The 5,986-nt window shown below is 41.0% G+C and overlaps 1 pseudogene; it reads right to left on the bottom strand.

Moving 5' to 3' along the window:
• Positions 1-1,773: 1,773 nt before the first annotated feature.
• LOC110060001 (BTB/POZ domain-containing protein 6-like) lies at positions 1,774-3,475 on the bottom strand (annotated as a pseudogene).
• Between the last annotated feature and the right edge of the window lie 2,511 nt (positions 3,476-5,986).

Below are 5,986 nucleotides of genomic sequence, written 5' to 3'. Positions count from 1 at the left end.
TTCAGTTTTTTTTTCTGCAAAAAGGTTAGCCGTGAACTGTGATATGATTTCATTTCATTGCAGTAAAATATATGATGAATCCATATCTAACCGCGAAGTAAAGGATAATTTTGATTGGTTGAACTAGTCCTTGACACCCACAACTAGTCCTTGAAACTTCAAAAATCTCGACTCGGTCACGACATCTAGTAAATAAATAAACTCTTTATTTATCGAGGGTAACACCTAATAGTATACAACACTAATAAAATTGGACCCCACTGGCAACTTCAGTACAGAATTAAAATTTTTCATAATGTCGAGTGACTTTTTCCTTGTGAGAATATCCCACCAGTCAAGGAGAACGTAACATTGAAGAATTCTTTTTCTTCCATCACAGCCCGAGGGAAACGAATTGCTTTAACGATCCGTTCTCCATGGATCTCTCTCTTCCCATAACCATTTGCTTTTAGGCCTTGCCTTTTACATTGCATTGTAGCCCAGCAATCGACAGCTTTGAATAGTTAGTATGTTGGTAACGTACATACGTCGATCAGCGAGAATCGGTTTGAAAGCATCACAACCTCTACAAGAGGGGATTTGGATGTTTAGTCTAAGTAAGCGAGTAATGTCAAAGACGGAAAATAAGATTGTTTTCACGGCAAACAATAAAGGTTTAACTAGAACAAAACTTTTGGAAAATTGCAGGCAAGTACCTGCTTTAGGTAATTAGAAGCGCTGTGTGTCTGCAGACAGAAAATAATTGGACATTCTCACCCTTAACTCTGACCGCGATACTTTATTGACGGATCGCCAAGCTAACAGCTTGGCAGTTTCGCGGGGCGTCTGTTCAGTAACAGATCACAGATGACGTCAAAATGTGCTGAGAACAAAAAAGTGGCACAGGAACCGTTAGGTGAGTCAGTCTTTTAATGTTCTTACCACGCCTCACTCCTAGATTACTCTTCTCTGAGTGAGTCACTTGCTGAACAAGGCATTGTATGTCATTCTTGATTTATAATGTTAAATTTTGTTTAGTCACGGGAACAACAACGGCCAGTTTCATTACACAAAATCGTTTAAGTACCTAAGCAAAGCTGGTGTTACCACATCCTCGGAGTCCCAGGGACAATAAGTCAGAACGATGTGATATTTTCAAGGGGACGCGATAATTTTTGGGCGAAAGTTTACATCAATGCGGGAGCTCTCCCGCTCTTAATGCCAACTTTTGCCCGATAATAGCGCATCGTCCCCACAACACAAGTGCACCGAAATGTACAGGGGGGAGGAGGGGGGGGGGGTGAACAGGGCTATGCAAATCCGCCAATCCGTGCCTTTTTTTCGCCAAATCCGTTGATCCGCCAATATTTTTGTTCAAATCCAAAACCACAATCACATACGGAAACTGAAGTATAAAAGTTCAAAAGTAAACTGGTAAATGTGAATGCCATTGTTAATTTCGCACAAATGGTACAGAAAGCAGCATACTTGATGGCTATAACATAGTACAATTCTAATAACAGTCTCACACCTGAGTTTAAGTTTGAAGAAAGATCTTTGATCCAAATTTCGTTTAGGACCAAAGATCCGAACATCAAGACAGGCACAATCCGGAATCCGCGCTATAATTTACAACTAATCCATGATCCACTGTGTTTTCAAAATCCACGAATCCGCTCGATTTACCGCAAAAATCCACAAGCCGTGCGCTTTTTAAGGCCAAATCCGTCGATACGAAAACCTATTCAACCCCCACTAACAACATTTTCATTAAACCAAGGCCTCAATAAAAGCTTGTTTGTTCGCTGAAAGTAACAAGATGTCTTTATTTCACAGTAATTTACTTTTATTTACTACAGAAAAACGCCTCCCACAGCTCATCAGTAATGTAGCTGGAATACAGATATGTTTTATTTTTTCAAAAATCATCTGTTAATTTGCAATGGTTTAAATGCCTGTTTTGGACTAAATCTTTAAGACCTTACGACTACTGACTTTGGAAAAAAAGCAGACCTTCGATTCTGAGTCAATACCTCACACATAACAGGACATACACTTAATATAACGTGAATTCAAATTCAGAAAATTGCCCATTTGAAACAGTTGTATTTTTCAATTCTATTGCTCCAGCCTTGTTTTCAAAGGAAAGTGTTACTCCAGCGCGCATGTTCCACATGGGACAAGCCACCCTGTCCATACCAGGAAGGTGGACCTTTAATGGAAGCTTCCAAAAAATACTGCTTTCCCGCCTGTAAAACAGCTGGAGGCTTAAACACGATATCAATGCCGTGATACTCCTCTCCTTCATTTTGCATAAGTTCAGAAAGAAACTTACCTGCTTTAGTTGCTAGAGCAACCCTATTGGCGTCAGTTACCTTAAGTGTTACTGAATATTTATTGTTTTCGCTTCCAAATAGGCGTGCTGCATGCAATCGCATGTTTTTGTCTACCGAAAGAACTAATGAATTTCGAACAGCCGAGGCACAATAATACCACCCCAGTTTTAATTTGTCCCCTGACCCAAACCTGCTGATTCGCTTACGACCACGTCTTATGGTCTCAGAACACCACTCCGGAAATATCAGTAAAGAACTAAAGTACTTCATCATGTCACTTAACTCTTTCTTTGTGAGTATGTCAGAGTCAAGCACGACATCGGCGAATTCCTTCTGTTCCATCACTGGGAAACGAATTGCTTTAACCATCCGTTCTCCAAGGATCCGTCTTTTCACAGAACCTTCTGCTGCTAGGCCTTGCTTTTCACATTTCTTTGTAGCCCAGCAATCGACAGCTTTGAATAATCCCACTTCTTTGATATTCAACGAATCTCTCTCGACTAATGCCTCCACCACTGATTTCTCAATTGTCACGAAACCGTCCGATTTCACAGCTTCGTCCGCCTGTTTATCGATAACTTCCCAACAATGATCCTCCAGATCTTTCTCTTCGTACTTCTGTGCGTCTGGCAACACATGGAACACGTTTGACGCATCCAAGTTTTCTCCAAGGAACTCTGTGCACTTGTCAGCGAGGGAAGGAAGCATGTATTTCTTGGCCAAATAAAGCACTTGCATGACATTGTCTGCGTTCAAGTTCACTTCATCGCTGTACACGAAACGAAACAACTCCAACAAGCTTTTATGATCGCAATCAGAGATAGCGATTGAGTCTTTCTTCTCGGCCAGTTCACCGTTAAACATGGCATAAAATACTGGGCTACTGATCGCCAACAAGAACTTGTGAGCTGGAATCTTCTTCATACTTTCACTTCCTCCTTCAGAGTCTCGAACGACAAATTTCACATCGCTCAAGAGCTCGTTGTTAAACATGAATTGACATCTTTCTCTGATTGTACTTCTAGTAGTCGCACTCCAAAGATCTTTACTGGACACATCGAGAGACATCCTTGAGCTGTTAAGTTTGAGTTTGATAAAACCGTTCTCCGAGATGGAACTTTCGTTTACGACGGTGTCACGCTAACGTCACGTGAGTATAACTGCTCCACATCGCGGGCTCAATTTTCTATCCCTATTCCCCTCACCCCATTTGACCGAGGGAGTACCAGGCCCAGTTTTCGGACCTTATCTGCTTTTCTTTCCTGTTTGAAGATGTAGATTTAAATATTTAGTCTAAGGTCCTAGTGTGAAAATAACACGGAAAACAAGATTGTTCTCAAACCAGTAAAGTGCCACTAGAGGAACAGATTTGTGGAACTGTACGCAAGTGTCTGCTTTAGCCTTAAAATGCCTGGACATTTTACCCATACATGTGGCATCACTTTATCTTGAGGGCTGGTGGATGCCGGGCTAACGTTTTGGCGGTTATCCGTTTATGTAATACTACTTTAGCGATTCCCCTATGAGACTTCTCCAGTCCGTAATGGCTCACGGCAAAATTTCTCCTGGGTCTGTAGCAAATGAAGTCTCCATAATCGCCTAGTTAAGAAGTTCCCACCACCCTTCTCGGTAGGTTTTGTAGCCTAAGTGATCAAAGCACTGCTAGCTACCACTCCGCTGGGGATTAATATCCTTCCAGGAGCCATAAACCATCTATATACCTAGGAGGAAAGAGGTACTGGGAGAGCGGTGTCGTGACAAGGGACATAGCACAAGGATATTGATTAGGATAGAAGTGTAATCCTGAAATCTCGAATAAGCCTTGGATAGGGCCGCTAGGTTAGTCCATGTAACCATGAAGTATTGTCAGGCCCTAGCTATCTCTCCTCCTGTGGTTGCCTCGAGACTCTGTGTAGGGTCATATATTAATCAAGGTGATCAGTTTCTCGGTTGACTTGAGTTGCCTGACTGAAGTTTTAGGGAAAATAAAATTCTGATCAACCACTGTTGAAACTGTTTTGCAATTTAACAAATTGAGGTCAGTTTTTTATGCGTCTGTCCTCTTATTGATGAAAAGTTGTGTCATAACATTGTCAAAGTGACTGTGGAACTACGAGCCGCAGGCGAGTGGTTCCGCAGTAAACTTTGTCAATGTTATTACGAAATTTATCATCAATAAGAGGATAGACGCATCAAAAACTGACGTCAATTTGTTAAATACAATAACAGGACCCCAAAATGGTCAAATGCCGTGAATAAATGAGGGGAAAAGACGCCGTAAACAAAGATAAGTGAATTTTATTCAAAATGACGCGAACTTTGTCAATAGCTCTTCTCGTTCTCAAAATCTCATTGGTCAAAAAGTTGACAATTTGAAAGCTAAAAGTTGAACTTGAAAGCTTGCATAAATTAAAATTTTATCCGTCTGTACTCTTACTGATGATAAAAATGAGCCAATCAGCGCGCGAGAAATTATACAGTTATTGTAAAAACCCAGTTCAACCTCAATAATCATGAAGATCCGTACGTTTAATGTTAGATGAATACTTTTATAGTTTGGAATTGAAACTTGAATACGCATCGCATCTTATCATGATGAAGTGCATTTTTCAGCCGACTTCCTGAGTAAGAACTGACAGCATTCGCAGGGTACCTAAGTTGACGGCAAATCTGTCAATATCCATTCAGATTGATTGGTGTATGAAAATTTAATGGACCTGCACTGCAGTGTAAGTCTTTAATTACCCGACGGAGTGGGGGTGGGGTTGGGGAGAGGGGAGACTCCCATATGAAAAGGTTAGGGATGTTCGTCGTCTCGCCTAGGGGTGCAAATCAAGGATTCTGGTCTCACTTAGGGTGTTCAAAACGCAACGCCACTATCTTTAGCTGTCAAAGTACCGCTCTTATTTCCATTTTTTATCTCTTCCAGGCGTTGGACGAGGATATCATTAGGTTCAACTTCCGCCGGTCTCTCGAATCCGGTCTACAAGGGCAGGCTCCTTCCTTGATCTGAACAGACGTTGGTTCGGGCCTATTTCATTAAGTCGGGCATCTTTAAGGGAGACATTGAGACCAAGCCTCCATGTACAATCTGACTCTATTCGTGCGAAAGTTTTTAAATAATCTTTTTTTTTTTTAATTAGTTTTACATGTTTTTTATTGTTTTAAGCACTACTTTGTAAATTCTTTTACATACTCTTTACATATTTTTACTTCATTAATAATTTTCACACATTCTTACCTCTTTGAAGCTATATATATCTATGCAAATTTTACTTCTTACATCTTGCTTGATAATGACCGAAGAGCGGTCGAAACGTCGCAGACTTTTACCGTTTATTTTTATTGTCAAATGTTTTAAAAAACCCTTACTGATAAGCATCTTTAAGGGGTCAAATAAAGCTCGAGCCACGCTCAGGTTGGTCTCTTTTAGGGGTTTAATTCAACTCTTTTGACGAGTATCCCCGACCTTGTCATATGGCACTTCCCCCCATCCCCCCCCCGTCCCGCGGGTTTAATATAAGTGCACTACTGTTTCACATACGTTCGCATACACGACCTGGAAATTATTTTCTGTTACTTTTCGCAATAATCAGGTCAACCTCGATAAGGGGAACAGGTCTGGCACTGCTCGGGGAGAGCGCTCACCTCCAGAAAATATTTGTGGGAAT

This window comes from Orbicella faveolata, unplaced genomic scaffold (assembly GCF_042242905.1).
Source record: "Orbicella faveolata isolate gen_17 unplaced genomic scaffold, um_ofav_v1 contig_12, whole genome shotgun sequence".
Lineage (NCBI taxonomy): Eukaryota > Metazoa > Cnidaria > Anthozoa > Scleractinia > Merulinidae > Orbicella > Orbicella faveolata.
This window is presented reverse-complemented; position numbering and strand designations above follow the sequence as displayed.